This window comes from Bidens hawaiensis, unplaced genomic scaffold, assembly GCF_021521415.1.
Source record: "Bidens hawaiensis isolate Kalapana, Puna unplaced genomic scaffold, B.hawaiensis_p1.1 tig00043451_1, whole genome shotgun sequence".
In the NCBI taxonomy this organism is placed as follows: Eukaryota; Viridiplantae; Streptophyta; class Magnoliopsida; order Asterales; family Asteraceae; genus Bidens; species Bidens hawaiensis.
In genome coordinates, this window is record NW_027497697.1 from 134,159 (window position 1) to 152,118 (window position 17,960).

The window sequence follows — 17,960 nt, forward strand, 5'->3', positions numbered from 1 at the left end:
ACATAATTAAGTTTTTTTTATTATTTAACTTTTAAGACTTATTAAACATTGAATATTTGTATAAAAAAAACTTAACTTTTATAGTTATCTTAGATGACTCAAAAATTGAATGTTAATGTACGCTTTAAAAATAAACTCTTTTATATACATTTTAATTTTAAAGAAAATATCTTTTACGACACGTAGTTATTATATTAATATTTTTTTTATATTAAATATATTTACAGTATAATTTATGACATTAATAATTCAATCAATGGAGATTGACCAATTAATAAGGTATGTTGAATTTTCAATACTATATATTGAAAGATATTTTATTTTTCTTTTCAATCAATAGAAAAGAAGTGATTTTGGCGGGAATTTGATAGTGAGAATTAATCTTAGAATGTCATGTGTCCACAATTATTTTCTTTTATTAGTATATGTAGATTATACTTACCTTAAATACTAATACTTGAGGATTTGGGTCTTGTCCCTCACACGTTTAACTATTCAAATAACTTGTAATTTGAATGGAGTTCAAGAAAAGGTTAAAATAACTCGTTTAGAATCTGATAGATTGGTTTCTGATCGAGCCTTGATTAAAATTACTTCGAATTCTATGGGTATGCGTAGCATGTGTGTGTGGGGAGGGGGGGGGGGGGTGATATGCAGTTGTCGTCTGATGCTCTTGTTTTATTATTATTATTATTATTATTATTATTATTATTATTATTATATGTTTGTGTGTGTGTGTGTGATATATATAACAAAAACCACTCATTTGCTGACTAGGCACCATATGACACAAATCGTCCCATTTTGTAGCCCATCCACTACACATAGCATAAGGTCGTTGGTCTTGTAATTCAATTTCTTTTTTCATAAACTTGGGCTGGATGAAGTTGGATAGCATCGGATTTGACAAAAACTAGATTAGGTAGAGTTTGTAAACGAGAGAGGGGCACAATTTCATACATGATTATAAAACTATGTTCTCAAACACATTGGGTATCAGTAGAGGTGAAAAGAAATCGGTTCCGTACCCGACCCGGTGGAACCAATATAGAACCGATTCTAGTTCGTACCCAGTTTGGGTCATTTTATACTAGGAAAACCCTACCCGGCACTCACTTTTCGTTCAAAAATCAGTTTCTACCCGGTTCTGGTTCGTACCCAGAATAACCGGTTCAACCGGGTTTTCGCATTAAATGTGATGCAGGTTTAAAAACTAGACGTTGGAACCGGTTTCAACGGTAATATAGTCGTTTTAGGACCGTTAGAACTGGTTTTTGAGGTCCTAAAACTTTATAACATGGTTTTGGATAATTTGTTTTACCACCCAAGTCAAAAACACTAAAAAAAACTTATCGGTTTATACTCGTTTTACATACCTGACTTACCTACATTGCGACATTCGTCATTGTCGGTTTAACTTGTATTTGTATTTGTATCGGAAACCCGACCCATTTTGTCTTTCGGATGCTTTGTTATTAATAAAATATTGGGTTTTATGTTTCATTTATGTTTCACAATTGTCGGATCAAGAAAAACACCCTTTACGGTGCCTTAAAACACCATTTTATTATTAAAAACGACTTAAAACGAACTTCAGGGACTCAAATCATCAAACAACCAAAGCTTAATGGGTGTTTTAGACTAATGGATAACCCTTACTTTTTTCCACCACCATCCACATAGTTTGACCATTTAAACCAATCAAAATGCATGCATAACTCTTATGAGTAACCTTTGTTTTTCCCACTATAAATACAAGTCTAATGCACCAATTTTTGTTGCTCATTCTTCCTCAAAAACTCTCCCAATCTAGGTCTAAGTATTCATCTTTCAAACTCTTGATAGTTTGACTTCTCAAGGTCAAACTAATGCTTATCTTTGTTCTAACTAATTCTTGTTAATTAAAGCTTGTTATTATAGTTTGTTTAAAACACACTTACCTTGTTTCCTTGGCTTTCCCTTCTCCGGCCATAGTCGGTTTATGTGCATTGCTAGGCAAGGCTACATGGAGGACTATTATAGTCCTTATTAACACTTTAAATTTGGTTAAACTTATTATAATTGTTTAGTTTCTAGTCATTTTAGTTTCCAAATCATTTTAATAGTCCAATGGTATTTGGGTATGTGGCAACCATCCTCGGTTTCTTTCTGAGTCAAGGACCGAACCAAAAACGAACTCTTGTTTAAATACTTTATCATTTCTAAATTTATTTTAATAAGTTCTATGGTATTGGGTATGTGGTAACCATCCTCGGTCTTATTCCGAGTCAAGGACCGAACCAAGACCGAACTAAACCAGGTTCACTCGCTTAAGACACACTAGTTGTGTTTTGGGCTACCGAATCTCGTATTTTTCTCTAACACTATATTATAAACTAATTTTAATTATTTTCTCAAAACACTTGGCATGTTGGATCCAACTTGGTCTTATAACAAGTTTGGACCAACAAAGCCAAACACCCGCTTAACGGACGTTGAGGTTCTTCCTAATAGAACTACACATTTGGTTAAGTTTCTTTTGATTTCATTGAGTTATCTCATAACATTTATCACTTTGGAATCTCGGCTTCGAGCTTGACCAATTATCAAGACTCGAACCGACAAATCCGAACACTCGTAAAGTCTCGTCTTAGTATCTATTTAACAAAGGGTCTTGCAATATCGCAATTATACTCAAATATTTACTTAACAAAGGTTAAGTAAAACTAATGGATAGAATATCGAGACCCGATTTCGAGTAAACTTACTTTTCAAAAACTATTACTTTAATTTCAAAAACTATTACTTTTCAAAAATTATTTATCTTACTTGTTATGCTATTTTATTTTAAAGTTTTTAAGACCATCTACTAACTCAAGACTCTTTTAATCTAGGTCTTGCTCATTAAACTTACGTTTTCATTTATTCGCAACTAATCCTTCAAGTTAATTATTTCACGTGAGTACATTTATCCCCCGTTTTCACTTTTATACTTTGGGGGTAACATGCATACTTATTCAAAACAAGAATGATTTAATATAGGGGTGTTCATTGGATCGGATAACGGATTATTCGGGTTATTCGGTTCAGAAAATTTTTGGACCCTATCTGAAATCCGATCCGACCCGAATTAGGAATATTCCTATCTGATCCGAATCCATCCGAATTCAATTCGGATTGGATTCGGATAATATCCGAAAAATCCGAAATTATCCGAATAATCCGAGATAAACCTAAAAAATTTTCCTATTTTTTTGTTCCAGACATTTAATAGTTTAGAATCACAATAAACATACAAACCTGAAAATACGAATTACTCTTAACAAAAATTTAAAGTTTAAACTTCAAATAGTAGTCTAATAAATATACCAAACCAGAAAATACAACTAAAAACATGTTTTTTATTCGGTTTAAACGGATATCCGAATAATCCGAACAATCCGAATTTTTTAAAATTCCATATCCGAATCCGATCCGAATCAGATCCGAATCCGAATTAGTTATTCGGATATTCGGATTGATCCGATCCGAATATCCGAATAAGAATTCAGATCGATTTATTTGGATTTTGGTTCGGATTTCGGTTTTTTTTTTCGGATTTCAGATTTCTTGAACACCCCTAATATAATATACTTGATCCTCAAACCAGAAACTCTAGGGTGTATGATACTTAGAATACTTGCTCTATTGTGTGTTATATGATTCATATGTTTTACGTGCACGAGTGTTTAGGTTGTTGTTGAGCCTCAATAAGTATGATCATACGCACCCCTAACTATTTAGCCTTGTGCTAGTAGAATATGGCCTCATTATCCGAGTATGTTGGTTGTTACCGATTAGAAAGGATCCTCATTTATTTATGATTTATATACCTTAGTTGTTGCTTTTATTTATAGTTTCATATACGAGTTGTGGATTTTGCCTCATATTATATATACTCAAAACTATGAAATTGCTCAGCAACATACATGTTGACAAATTATATTTTATGCATTGTTACAATTTTGATTATTGGTTGATTGGAGTTTGGAAGATGCTAAGTTATTTTGAGACCGTTTAGGTTATTAGAAGAATGAACAATTTATTTCTTGCATTTGGTGTTATTTTATATGAACGATGTTGTGTTACTTTTGATTATTAAATGAAGTGAATGAGTTGTTTAAATATAGTCACTTTAGTAGTATATGTGTTCTTGAGCACTCAATTGCACCCCGACATGTTCCGCCGCCTTTGGTCGGGGTGTGATAGATTGGTATCAGAGCCATGACTATATGATAGGCGGTTAGACGTAACGGCCTAGCATAGTCTTTTCTTTAGGCTCCTTATACGTGTTGCCTATACGTGTTTCCCTACTTGATTGTTCATTACACTTATTTATTTACTTACTTATTTATTTCATTTAATCCCAAAAATATACACATGCACACACTCTCATAGTATTCCAAGGTAGGTTTTTATGATGTTTTTACGGATCCCAAACTTAATTTGGATCCCGTTATTTAAGATCCCTTAAAGGTTGAATTTATAGAGGGTTTGTAGCCATCAGAGAGGGCGAAACACTATGAAACGATTATTTGACAAAAAGATTCTAAGAATCGAAGGTGATTTACTTACCTGGGATAATTGAATTGTAGTGTTCTTCCTCTAGGCCAACAAAACATGTTATACATATCAACACTTTAAGTTGTCGAATGCAAGCGTTTCAGTTGCCCCATTATATTTTTGTTGGAAGCATAAAAGCCACGGTGATACGCGGACTAATGTCTTCAACATCTCGATTACCTCATTGTTTACTTGTTATTGCTATTATTACGATATTTGGGACAAAACGTGTAAAACACGGTGATACATGCACATGTTCAACTCCCCACTTTACCACGATTTTTAAATTTAATATTGGGACAACAAGTTATGGTGGTTCATGCAAGTTTTCCCGCTTTTAAATCCTAACACATTATTTTCAAACCTCAAAGATTTAAATTATTTAACATTTTTACTATTTACTTGATTTACTAACAATAGAAATTTTTTTTAACATCCTCATCCTCATGACTCTAGGACTCACAATCATTAACACTTCCTGTTTACATATCATCCTCATACTTATATCAATTACCCCAAACTTATATCATTTCTCTTTTATTATTTTAGAATGCCTCATCTTCGTCGCCACACTCACAAGCCTAACTCCGGTCGTCGGATGGCCGCTATGGTTGCTAAAGAGATCGACGCTGTGATTCTCGGACTAATAACACAAATTCAAGCCACCCAACCCACCGTTACCCAAGCCATGCCTAACCCCGCACCTTTCGCCTTGAAAAATTTCACCGGTGCCAACCCATATTCGTTTTATGGCAAGAACTGTGCCACTACCTTGTTGCAATGATTCGAAAAGATGGAAAGTGTTTTCAATCTTTGTGAATGCCCCGAATCCAAGAAAACCACGTACACCTCAAGCATGTTCAAGGAGACCACCCGCACTTGGTGGAATAGCGAAATGTTCACCAATGGGACGGAAGTAGCTATGGCCTACTCATGGACCAAGCTCAAGGAAGTCATGATGAAGAAATTTTTCCCTAAACATGGACTCCAAAAACTCAAATCCGAATTTTGGGAACTTAAGCAAGAGAGTGGTGACAACTCCGCCTACTCCAACCGCTTTCATGAGCTTAGTCTCTTGGTTCCTCACTTGGTCACTCCTATCGAACGGGCAATTGACAAGTATGTCGGCGGTTTGCCTATGCAAATCCGTGACTCGGTAATGAGTAGTAAAGCGCAAATCCTCCACAATTCAGTTACCTTAGCCGGTGCTCTTTCCGAAAACCATGTCAAAGCTGGTACTCTCACTATCAAAAGCTCTAAGAAACCCAATGAAAAGAGTACACCCGAACCATCAACCCTCACCAAAGTTGACCCTCAACCTCAATCTATAAACTACTCCAACTCATCCCACCACTCCAAGAAGAAAAGCAAACCCAACTACCGAAACTATGCCATTACTCACCCATCTCAACCTCAATCTCAATCCCAAGCACCTCAAAACCGAAAACCGTATTCCGGCTTGCATCCCTTGTGTAACACTTGTCAACGCCATCATCCATCTTACTCCGCTTGTCGCCATTGCACGAAGTGTAACCGCTATGGTGACCTTAGCAACGTGTGTCGGGAAACCTCCCGTGGGCAACCCGCTCCATCAAGTTTTGCCCCATCTAACTAAAACCGTTCCGTACCTTTTTCTCAAAATCCTCCTCCTCAACCTAGAGTTTGTTTCAAGTGTGGAGATGCGAACCATTTCCGCAATGCTTGTCCTCGACATGCGTTTGTTAACCAAGCTCAAATCATGCCTACCCTGTACTACCAAACCCAAACCTATCAACCTAAGGCCCCGCAACTCTTGGCTCCTCCGGCTCAACCTCTCCAAGCGATGCAAGCCCTTCGACTAGCAATGCAAGCTCTTCCTCCTCCTCCAGCTCAACAAGTCAACCACGAAAACCAAGGGCGTGCTTTTATGATGAACGCCAACCAAGCTCAAGTTGCCAACGACGTGGTGAATGGTACATTTTTAGTAAATGAGCATTTAGCTTCAATTTTATTTGATACCAGAGCTGATAGGAGTGTTGTTTCTTTTAAATTTGAATCTATCCTTTCCGTGCCTCGCACTAGACTTTCTCGCCCTTTTTTTCCATCGGAGTCGCCAATGGTAGTTCCATCACCATCGATTCGGTTATTCGCAATTGTATCCTCACTCTTTGCAAGCACAAATTCTCGATCGACCTCATCCCGATGCAAATGGAAAGCTTTGACATCATAGTAGGTATGGATTGGGTGGCATTGCACCGTGCCGAAGTCGTTTGTTTTGACAAGTTTATTCGAATCCCGCTCGTCAATGGCAAAACCCTCAAAGTCTTTGGCAAAACAATTCCCAAGAAACTCAACCTCATGTCATGTTCTCAATCTCGAAAGTACTTGCGCCAAAAGTACGTTCCTTTTCTAGCCAAGCGGTAGCGAAAGACCCCGTAGAAAAGAAAATCCAAGACATTCTCGTTGTTTTTTAATTCCCTGACGTTTTTCCCGAAGACATCTCTGGTCTCCCGCCCATTCGTCCGGTTGAATTTCGAATCGACCTTGTCCTGGCGCGACTCCCGTAGCCAAGGCTCCCTATCATTTAGCTCTTTCGGAATTGCAAGAGTTAACGAACCAACTTTAAGAACTCTACGATAAGGGCTTTATCCATCCAAGCTCTTCCCCTTGGGGCGTTCTGATGTGTGGGTAAAAGTATGTGCGTTAAGGGTTCCATATTGTGTATTTTACTTGTTTATATGTATCGAACACAAATACTTTGATAGGTTTTATGTTTACAGGTGTGCAGAGCTTAATGGAGCATAAAGAAGCTAATTTGGAGCATTCATGATGGAGTGGAAATGAAAGTGATGATCTATGAGATGATAGAGAATTGAAATACGAAGACGTGGCCGCAAACGGGGAGGCAAACGGAGGTGAAATGAAGATTTTATGAAGAAAACAGTGTTTTGGCCTAGCAGAGACCGTAAAGCAGAGTTCAGAAACCGTAATCTATGGTCTGACCGTAAGCTACGGTGGCCAGACCATAGCTTACGATTTAGTCTGACGGAAAAAGAGATTTTGGCGATTTTCTTCTATATTTAAAGCCCAAAAACTCTAGAGTCGAAACCATTCAATCATAATCAGTTTTGGGACTTTTTGGAGGCTAACATACATCATACTAACACCTACCAATCACTACAACCATCCATGTTATCATCATCTCAATCAAGAATCAAGATCTTCAAGATGCATACTCTAGGCTAAAGCTTTTGTGACCATCTCCGAGGGTAGGGTTGTGTTTGTTGTTAGACTCTTTGGTATTTTGAACCTTAATATTGGATTTGGATTTGGTTAATCATTCGGTTAGTTGAATCTTTACATTTGTTTATGCATTTAACAGATTTTCGTAATTGAATGTTTGGTGCTTTTATCAGTTTATTGATTTGTGGTCATCAACTTTTAGGATTAAGTTCTTTGAGTCATTGGCCTGTTTATCATTAACCATTAAATCACTTACATTTATCAAACCCTAAAATTGGTAATCAATTAGATTATTATTCAACTGTGCCAATTGTTCGGATTAAGTTTTGACAATCAGCAGAGCCAAATACTTAGTATTTTGCTTATTAATTCAAACAAAGAGATTTCCAATTAGGTTTAATTACTTGTCCAACTTGCTTCATAACCTGAAACCTGGAGATTGGTTATTTTCTCATAACAATATACAAATCAAAGTAACATTGTGTTTGCTTAACAAATCATTTAAACCGCTTGATATCGTTTGTCCACTTAGTTTAATATTTTATAAATTATGAACTTGATTAGCACTTTCCACTGATTCCCTGTGGATTCGACACCTTACTTGCCCTTGCTAGTAAAGGTAATTTTTATAATTATTTTTGATTGACCTTTCGACATCGATCAAAATGGCGCCGTTGTCGGGGAATCAACGAACAAAGTGCTAGTTTAGTGTTTTGTTTACTTTATTTTTGTTAGTTTTACGCTTGCTATTTGTGTGTCTTATGTGTGTAGGTAACTCAGGATGACGTGGAGATGGGTCTATGACCCATATGAAGGATATAAGGTCATGGAGGACGATGAATCATACAATACACATTCATATCGTGGCCCACCTTCAGCAAACTCTCAAGGCTTCTATGAGTCAGATAACAAAAGGAGCTTCAACCAGCAGGTTCGCAAAATGCAGTACCAAAATTATTCATCGCCTCATTCTGATTATAAAGAGTCAACAACAGGTAACCAAGAAAAGTCATATCAAAGCAGTTATCAATCTGAGAAGAGAATTAATGGTTACCAGTTTGAGGATGATTCGGAGTCTGATAGTGAAGGGTCCGATACGCCAACTCTTGTATGTTATCAAGAGGAGGATGACTACTACTACCATGAACATCCTCAACCAATATACGAGGAAGTCCCTCAACATTATAATCATGGTGGTACACATCAAAGAATTTATCAGCAAGATCAAGAAGATTCCTCAGGTAACAAAGAAGTGTCTTGGAAGGACGTCATGGATTTTCTAAAGGAGATGAAGAGAGAACAAGAAGCTCACAATCATGCTTTAAATCAGAGGTTAGAACTCCAGTAAACGTTTAATGCTACTCAGATAAACTGGTGAGTCAACTATTATAAGAGGTGGCTCAAATTGAACGAGAACAAGAAAAGTTAGTTAGTGGTTCCGTGGTGGATGATGAAGTGATATATGAGCTTCAGGGGATTTCAGACCACGAAGTGGAGGAAGAGGTTATGGAAATTAATACCACACCAACTCTGTCAATCATTAAAGAGTCAAAAAGTACAATGGTTGTGATTGAAGATGATGATATAGAGGGAGAGAGTTCAAATTTGTTAGGTCATGAAGTTGAAAATTTAGTCCCGGTTGAAGACATAACAACCTTTGAAAGACCGGTGATTGAAGTAAACTATGTGAATCCTAATTATTCTCCCATACTAGTCACACTGATAAATGAAGTTACGGGAAATAGTGAAAGTTCAAGAAAAAGAAAGGCGAGTCTAGAAAACCTTGAGCAAAATTTGATAAAATGGCCTTGTATTCGGTCTACACGAGTATTAACCATGAGAAATAAGGTGTGGGTCCGACATGTCACTTACTGAGCTTACACGGGAAACTCGGTGGGAAAATGCTCGGTTCGGCCCCGACCAATATTTGATGTTTCAAAGATAAGAAAGAGTGTGTGGGCTCGGCGTGTTCGTTACCGAGCATATGTTGGAAATTCTGAAGGTAAATGTTCATTCACACTGACCCGTAATTGTTTATCATACATCTTGAACATGAAGGAAGAAGAGGAGCCGAGGTGTGTAAAATACCAAGCTTTTACAGGGAATTCGTTAGGGAAGTGTCCGATTAGACCACCGTAAACGTCATACTAGGTAACGGTCTGCCTGAAAACCTTAACAAAAACTTAGCGCTAACCGGGAGGCAACCCGGATTTTATTTTCAGTTTGTATTTTATTTTATTTTATTAGTTCGTTTAACCGTTTTATTTCAAGCGTACCACTGTAGCAAAAGTCAAGTGTGGGGATGTCACACATGGAAAAGTCGGAGTTTGCAATGTTTTGGTAATGAATCATCTTGACATGAGTTGCAGCTACCCAAGGTGCGCTCATACTTTGCTACGGTTGATTCAGGTACGTGTATATATTTGTTGTATTTAAACTTTGTGGGTGTAGTTTCCTATAAACCCTCACGAGACCTTACTCGTGCACCCGGGCTACCTGGGGTTTAAAGGGCTTGTTGCATATGCTAAATGCAATCTTGATTCCTACGGAAGTGAGTTAGGTATTTTAACATTTTTACTTGTTTAACAAATTTAATTATGAAATTTATTTAACTCGGCTTGGTAATTATAATCAACAGTTTTGCAAACAGTTTAAAAGGCATATTCTAATATTGTGAGAAGCATGCTTCTACACGTGTGAGAGTTTGCAGATATTGTTGAGTAAGTTGAGGAGACAGGTTCATCTGGAGCAAGCAAGAGTGCAACGAGTTACTTATATTAGGTGATTTCGTTTTCATAGTTTTCTTTGTTTTATTAGTTGCGTTGTTAAAAGTGTAATTGTACAAATTGTTATGACCATCACATTAAGCCCAGTTTTAAAATTAAAAAAAAAACAATAAGCAGTAAATTTTAACCCCGTCCTCGTTAATGTTCTTTTAAAAGTTATATTTTTAAACATTGAGGACAATGTCAACCTCAAGTGTGGGGATGGGGGCAAATTGAAAATTTTGGCCTTAGAGTACCTTGATTGTGCGCAAAAGCCGGAATTGTAACTTGTTAATTGCTAGTATTAATGCCAAGTAGAGGTCTTTGGTCATGGTCAGTTTTTAAGCTTCTTGAAAGTCTTCCCATGCAAATATTTTTCAACAAGAAAATTAAAATGGACCGTTTAGATGGGGATAACGAGTCATGGGGATAGGTACACATGCTTCATGTCGGCAACCTAATTCCTCCGATACGTGTGTAAGGATTTCTTGTTGGAATTACGTATGCCCGAGACACATATTTATATTAATGTGGCTAACTGTGTTTGATCCAAGTCGGGTCATACCCAATAACAAGCTAGACAACACCAAATGTATTCTTTTAGTGATTTGATCATTTAAACAAATACCGAACACTACGCGTTTAGAAAATTGGTTTTCTAAACAAACACACTTGAGGATTTAAATAAATTATTTGGATAATTTGTTTATATAAATTAATTATTTAATTGGTTAAATAATTATATATATATGTATGTACATTTTATATAAGTGAGTTTTATAAAATGAATGGAGATGGAGATGTTTTAAATGTTAAAACAAAATAATAAAAAAAAAAAAAAAAAAAAAAAAAGGAAAGGAAATAACAAAAAAAAACGGCCACCCCATGTGGGTGGGTTTTTTGGTCCAATCAATATGCCTTCCTTCCTTTTGGGTCCATGTGATCTCTTTATTATTACCTCCATCCAAGACATGCAAAAAGCATCCATCAATTTTGAATTTCAAGTGCAAAGAAAACTCTCTCTACCTCTCTCTCATATCCACGGCTCAAGTGGGCAGGAAAAAGGGTTTTGTGTGAGCTTCTTTTGGTGTTTAAAATCCTAGCAACAAGTTGGTGTTGTTGGAAAAAGCTTGGGGTATCAAAAGCTTGAGGGTTTCTACTTGCAACCTTGCCATTTGAAGACATCATCATCTTCATCCACCTACATCTTCTTCTAAAGGTAAAAAGAGGTACATTTACATTATGTGAGCATTTTTGTTCTTGTAATATTGATCCTTGGCTTTGGGTTTTAGTTTTACATAATGGTATGTTCAATAACAAGTCTTAAAATATAAGCTTCCGTTGCGTTTTCTAGTTAAATGTGGTTAACTTGACTTTGATAAACTTGTATAAAACCCAACAATGGCATCAAGAGCCGGTTACAAGGACTTATGCTCCTTGCATGTTCATAGATTTCGGGTTTTTCATGGGTGAAAAGGGGTCCGAAATTTTGGTGGATTTTACCCCATGGTTTTGTAAGATCTTGACATGCATGCAAAGATCTTAGGAAACCATTATTAACATTTGGATGTTGAAAATAAAAAAATATAAAAAAAAAAAAAATTTTTTTTGGGCCGTAGCCTTTTGGGGGGGGGGGGCCGATTTTTTTTTTTTTTGGGGTTTTGGGCATTGGTTGCTTAGGTTGCATGCTTAGAACATTTGGTATGTTTGGATGTGTCATAACCGAAACCTAGACCTTGGATGTGTTGATTGTTGTTTGTGTATGTTGATTATGTTTATTATTCAATATGGTTGTAATAATTCATAATCTTAGGCTTGTGTAATTTATTTATTCATAAGTTGGTTTGTAATAAATAGATTAGTTGCATTTTCTTTTTTTTAGAAAAATATGTATTAGGATACATTTTGTAAAAATTGAAGATGCAAGAATTGGTGGATTTGGGCCTTGGACCGAAATTTTGGGCTTGTTGGGCCTCACCGGCCCATCATGGGATTCAAGCCCATTAGGCCCATAAATTTCACTCTTGGGCCCAAGAAGACTTTTGGGAGTTTGGAGCCCATTAACAAGCCCAACAAGAACACAACAACTTGGAGAGGATACTTGAAGCATTTGGATGCAAGATCAAGTGGGAGTCAACATTCCATCCTTGTGTCATGTTTTGTCCCTTAGGTGTGACTTATGACCTATACTTGTTTCGGCTAACAAGTATGGTCAAACTTAGCGGTTCTCGGTTATGACTATATTTTGCATGTGTTTGCTTGGTTGTTTGTTTTACTTATTGTAATGTGTGGTTGATAGATATTAGGATATCCAAACCGTCACATAGGAACGACAACAAGCATAAAACGGGTTCTAATATATATTTGGTAATATCGCGTCAATTAGTTTAATTAAATGGGTTTATTAAAACTAAGCGATTACTCACATATAATAAAATTGGTTTTATTATAACTAGAACCTTGAAAATTGGTTTTCAAAATCGCCATATTTCTAAATGCATGTTAGGATATGGCATAATGTTTTTCAAACTAGAATATTGGAAAACTTAAAAATCCCTTTTTCATAATTACCAAGGAAACAAGTCTAACACCATCCTTTTGTAAGACACTTAACGTATTAGGAAACTTTAAATGGGATAAAGGTCACCTAACCATTTTAGAGCAAACTAATATACTTAAGGTAATATTAACATATTTGTGGGATAAAGGTCACCTAACCACTTGTATGTTAATCTTACATGTTTATACAAGTAGGACGACTTGAATTGGAAACCATGTGATAAAGGTCACCTAAGCATGGGGTCCAATGGTGTTGATGGGATAAACATGCCAACACGAAATAAGGATTTCGAATGGTCCCATACCTCTAGAAGTTGCAAAGGGTTGCAATTGTCAAGGTTGACTACCTTGTTAAATCAAATAACGGGATAAAGGTCACCTAACCGAAATTTGATTTATCGTTGGATTCTAGAATTTAATTATTATTTTAAAATTTGGAATAAAAGGGTATTAATAATTAAATTGTTTATAATACTAAAATAAAACTTTGTTAAATTTTGTAGATGGCCGCTAACAATGCAAACACCTCTACCCATAACACCCGTAACCTATCCTTAAGAACCATCCTTGAAAAGGATCGTCTAAACCATAATAACTTTATGGATTGGTATCGCAACTTGAGAATAGTTCTCAAACAAGAAGAGATATCATATGTCTTAGACGATCCCATTCCCGATGAGCCTAACGTGGAAGATGAGGAGGCGTATAACGATTGGGTCAAGTACACCAAAGATTCGGTGCAAGCCTCTTGCCTCATGTTGGGGACTATGATTCCCGAAATCCAAAAGGATTTCGAGCATCATGGGGCATACGACATGATAACTCAATTGAAGGAAATGTTCCTTCAACAAGCTAGAGCGGAACGTTTCGAAACGGTTCGAGCGTTTCATGCATGTCGTATGGAGGAAACCCAAAGCGTCTCATCTTATGTCCTAAAAATGAAAAGCTACATTGAAAAGCTTCGTAGGTTGAATTGTCCCGTCTCTAATGAGTTGGCTACGGATTTGATTCTCAACTCTTTGACCAAAAGGTTTGAAACCTTTGTCATGAACTATAACATGAACGGGTGGGACAAAAGCATTGGTGAGCTTCACGCAATGCTAAGAACGGCCGAAGCGGGAATGGGTAAAAGGGTTTTACCCGTTCTAACAATCAATGAAGGCAAAAGGGGACATAACTCCAACCCCAAAGCAAGTGTTGCTAAGGGCAAGGGCCACGTCCAAGGAAAGGGAAAGAGGAAAGCCATCACGCCCATCAAACCGAAGGAAAAGAAGCAAAAGGTTGCGGCGCAAGATCCATGCTTTGAGTGTGGAGAGATAGGTCATTGGAAAAGGAATTGTCCGACCTATCTCAATGCGTTAAAAGATAAGAGGGATGCGGGGCATACCTCAGGTATTATCTTTACTATACATATTGAACTAAATGTTATTTCTTCAAATACATGGGTACTTGATACCGGATGTGGAACTCACATTTGCAATTTGTTGCAGGGGTTCAAAAGAAGTAAACAACTCAACAAAGGGGACATTAGTCTCTTTATGGGCAATGGAGCAAGAGTTGAAGTCCAAGCCCAAGGAGACTACATATTAAAGCTTCCAAGTGGTTTGGAAGTAATTTTGAAGAATGTTTTGTATGCTCCTAAGTTAAGGAGAAACATTATTTCCGTGTCTCTTTTAAAACAATGTGGCTTTGATCTTAAGTTTATTGATTATGATATTCATGTTTTGATGAATGGCATATTTTATTTTAAAGCTATACCCATGAATGGTATATATGAAATAGATCAAAGTGGTATGTCACATAATAGTTCAATGTATAATGTCAACACCAAGAAACTCAAGAAGGACTTGGGTGATTCCTATCTTTGGCATTGTCGCCTTGGACATATAAGCAAGAATCGCATGCAAACTCTTCGCAAGAGTGGTATTCTAGAAACCAATGAGTATGATTCATTTGATGTATGTGAATCTTGTTTACAAGGCAAAATGACAAAGCAACCCTTTAATAAAACTTTTGAAAGGTCAAAAGAATTATTGGGTATCATACATTCGGATGTATGTGGTCCTTTTAGACCAATGACTAGGAATGGTGAAAGATACTTCATTACCTTTATTGACGATTATAGTCGATATGGTTATGTGTACTTAATGAAACACAAAGATGAAGCTTTTGAAATGTTCAAAGACTTCAAAACTGAAGTAGAAAGACAACTTAAGACAACAATCAAAGTACTTCGTAGTGATAGAGGAGGTGAATACCTAAGTGGTGTTTTTCAAGATCATCTTAAGAGTTGTGGAATTATTTCACAACTTACTCCACCTGGAACACCACAACATAATGGTGTGTCTGAAAGGAGAAATCGTACCCTATTAGATATGGTTCGATCGATGATGGCTAGAAGCACTTTACCTCTATCATTTTGGGGCTATGCTTTACTTTCCGCGATTCGCATATTGAATATGGCTCCAACCAAGAAAGTGGAGAAGACACCTTTTGAAGTATGGCATGGAAAGGCTCCATCGCTATCATTCTTAAAAGTTTGGGGTTGTGAAGCTTATGTAAAGCAATACACCCCAAACAAATTAGAAGTCCGATCCACTAAGTGTATCTTTATAGGTTATCCTAAAGATGATTTAGGATATTACTTTTACGATCCTAGTGAGCAAAATGTTATTATTGCTCGAAAGGGTAAGTTCTTGGAAACTAAGTTCCTTGAGGAAGGAACTAATAGTAGAACAGTGAAATTTGATGAGGATCAAGTATCACAAGATGATACACAATTGGTTGATACTAGCACTCAACAAGAGGTTGTTGAAAGTGATCAAGTGGTTGATCAAAACACACAAAACGTTCGCAGATCTGGTAGAATTAGCAATCCACCTGAAAAATATGGATTTTTTGTAGAAGGTTGCTACGTGGTAGATTCGGATGAACCGACCACATACCGTGATGCAATGTCCAAGAATGATTGTGACAAATGGCTTGAAGCCATGAACGTTGAGATGCAATCCATGTATGACAACCAAGTTTGGGAATTGGTTGAACCACCACTCAACTCCAAAGCTGTTGGAAGCAAGTGGGTTTTCAAAAGGAAAACTGATATGCATGGAAACTTGGATACTTATAAAGCAAGACTTGTAGCTAAGGGTTTCACTCAAACTCAAGGGGTTGATTATGATGAAACTTTTTCGCCTGTGGCAATGCTTAAGTCTATTAGGATATTATTTGCCATAGCTGCACATTATGATTATGAAATTTGGCAAATGGATGTCAAGACCGCTTTCCTAAATGGATATCTTGAGGAAGATGTCTATATGGTTCAGCCTGAAGGTTTTGTCGATCCAAAACATCCTAATAAAGTATGCAAGTTAAAGAAATCAATCTATGGATTGAAACAAGCATCTAGAACTTGGAATCATCGTTTTGATGAAGAAATCAAAAGTTTTGGATTCATCAAGAACGCTGATGAGGCTTGTGTGTATAAGAAAGCTAGTGGGAGTATAATTACCTTCTTAGTATTGTATGTCGATGACATTCTACTATTTGGAAATGACATTCCAACCATGGAAAGCGTTAAGGCTTGGCTTGGAAGTAGATTTTCCATCAAGGATCTTGGTGAAGCTGCCTATATTTTGGGAATAAAGATCTATAGGGATAGGTCAAGGCGCTTGATAGGTTTGAACCAAAGTACATACATTGATAAAATCTTGAAAAGGTTCAAGATGGAAAACTCAAAGAAAGGTTTTGTACCTATTCAAAGAGGGACCATATTGAGTTCAGCTCAATGTCCAAGCTCAAAGGGTGAGCAAGACATGATGAAACAAATCCCATATGCTTCTGCTATAGGATCCATCATGTATGCGATGATATGTACTAGACCGGATGTGTCATGCGCTTTGAGCATGACAAGCAGATACCAACAGAATCCAGGAGACAGTCATTGGATGGCTGTTAAGAGCATATTGAAATACCTTAGGAGAACTAAGGATATGTTTCTGATATATGGATCTGGTGAGGAGGAACTCGCTATAAAAGGTTACACGGATGCGAGCTTCCAAACTGATCGAGATGATTCTCGATCACAATCTGGGTATGTGTTCACTCTTAATGGAGGAGCTGTCTCTTGGAAGAGCTCAAAACAGGAAGTGGTAGCATTATCCACTACAGAATCAGAATACATCGCCGCTTCATTGGCAGCTCAAGAAGCTGCATGGTTGAAGAAATTCATTACCGATCTAGGGGTGGTCTCTTCCATTCAAGACCCCCTAGAAATCTTTTGTGACAACGAGGGTGCGATTGCACAAATCAAGGAACCTCGTTCGCACCAAAAGACAAGGCACATAGAGCGGAGATTCAACTACATAAGGGATGAAGTTGAAAAGGGAAAGATATGTATTCGCAAAGTTGGAACTGATCAAAATCTTGCGGATCCATTCACGAAGCTCCTAGAAAGACCTAAACATGAGCGTCATGCGAGTGGCTTAGGACTTCGATATTCTAGTAATTGGATTTGATCTATTTTGTATTAAAGTTTAAAAGACTTTTGTAATTTAACTCTTTTATATGATTATGGAATCTTGAGTTAAATTCTAATTTTGCATGTTTAATCCATGAATAAGTTATCTTATTCTAAAAGTCCGTAGTCGATCACATTTGTGGGAACAAATATGAAGCAAGACTATTATGAACTAGGTTTGGTGGATATTCATAAGAAATGAATATGGAGCATAGGTTTGCTGCCAAAGTTCATAGATATTTGTGGGATACAAATATTGGACTGACCCGCTCTCAATATTACTACATGGAGTCGATTGACTTGATCATTAGTAATCT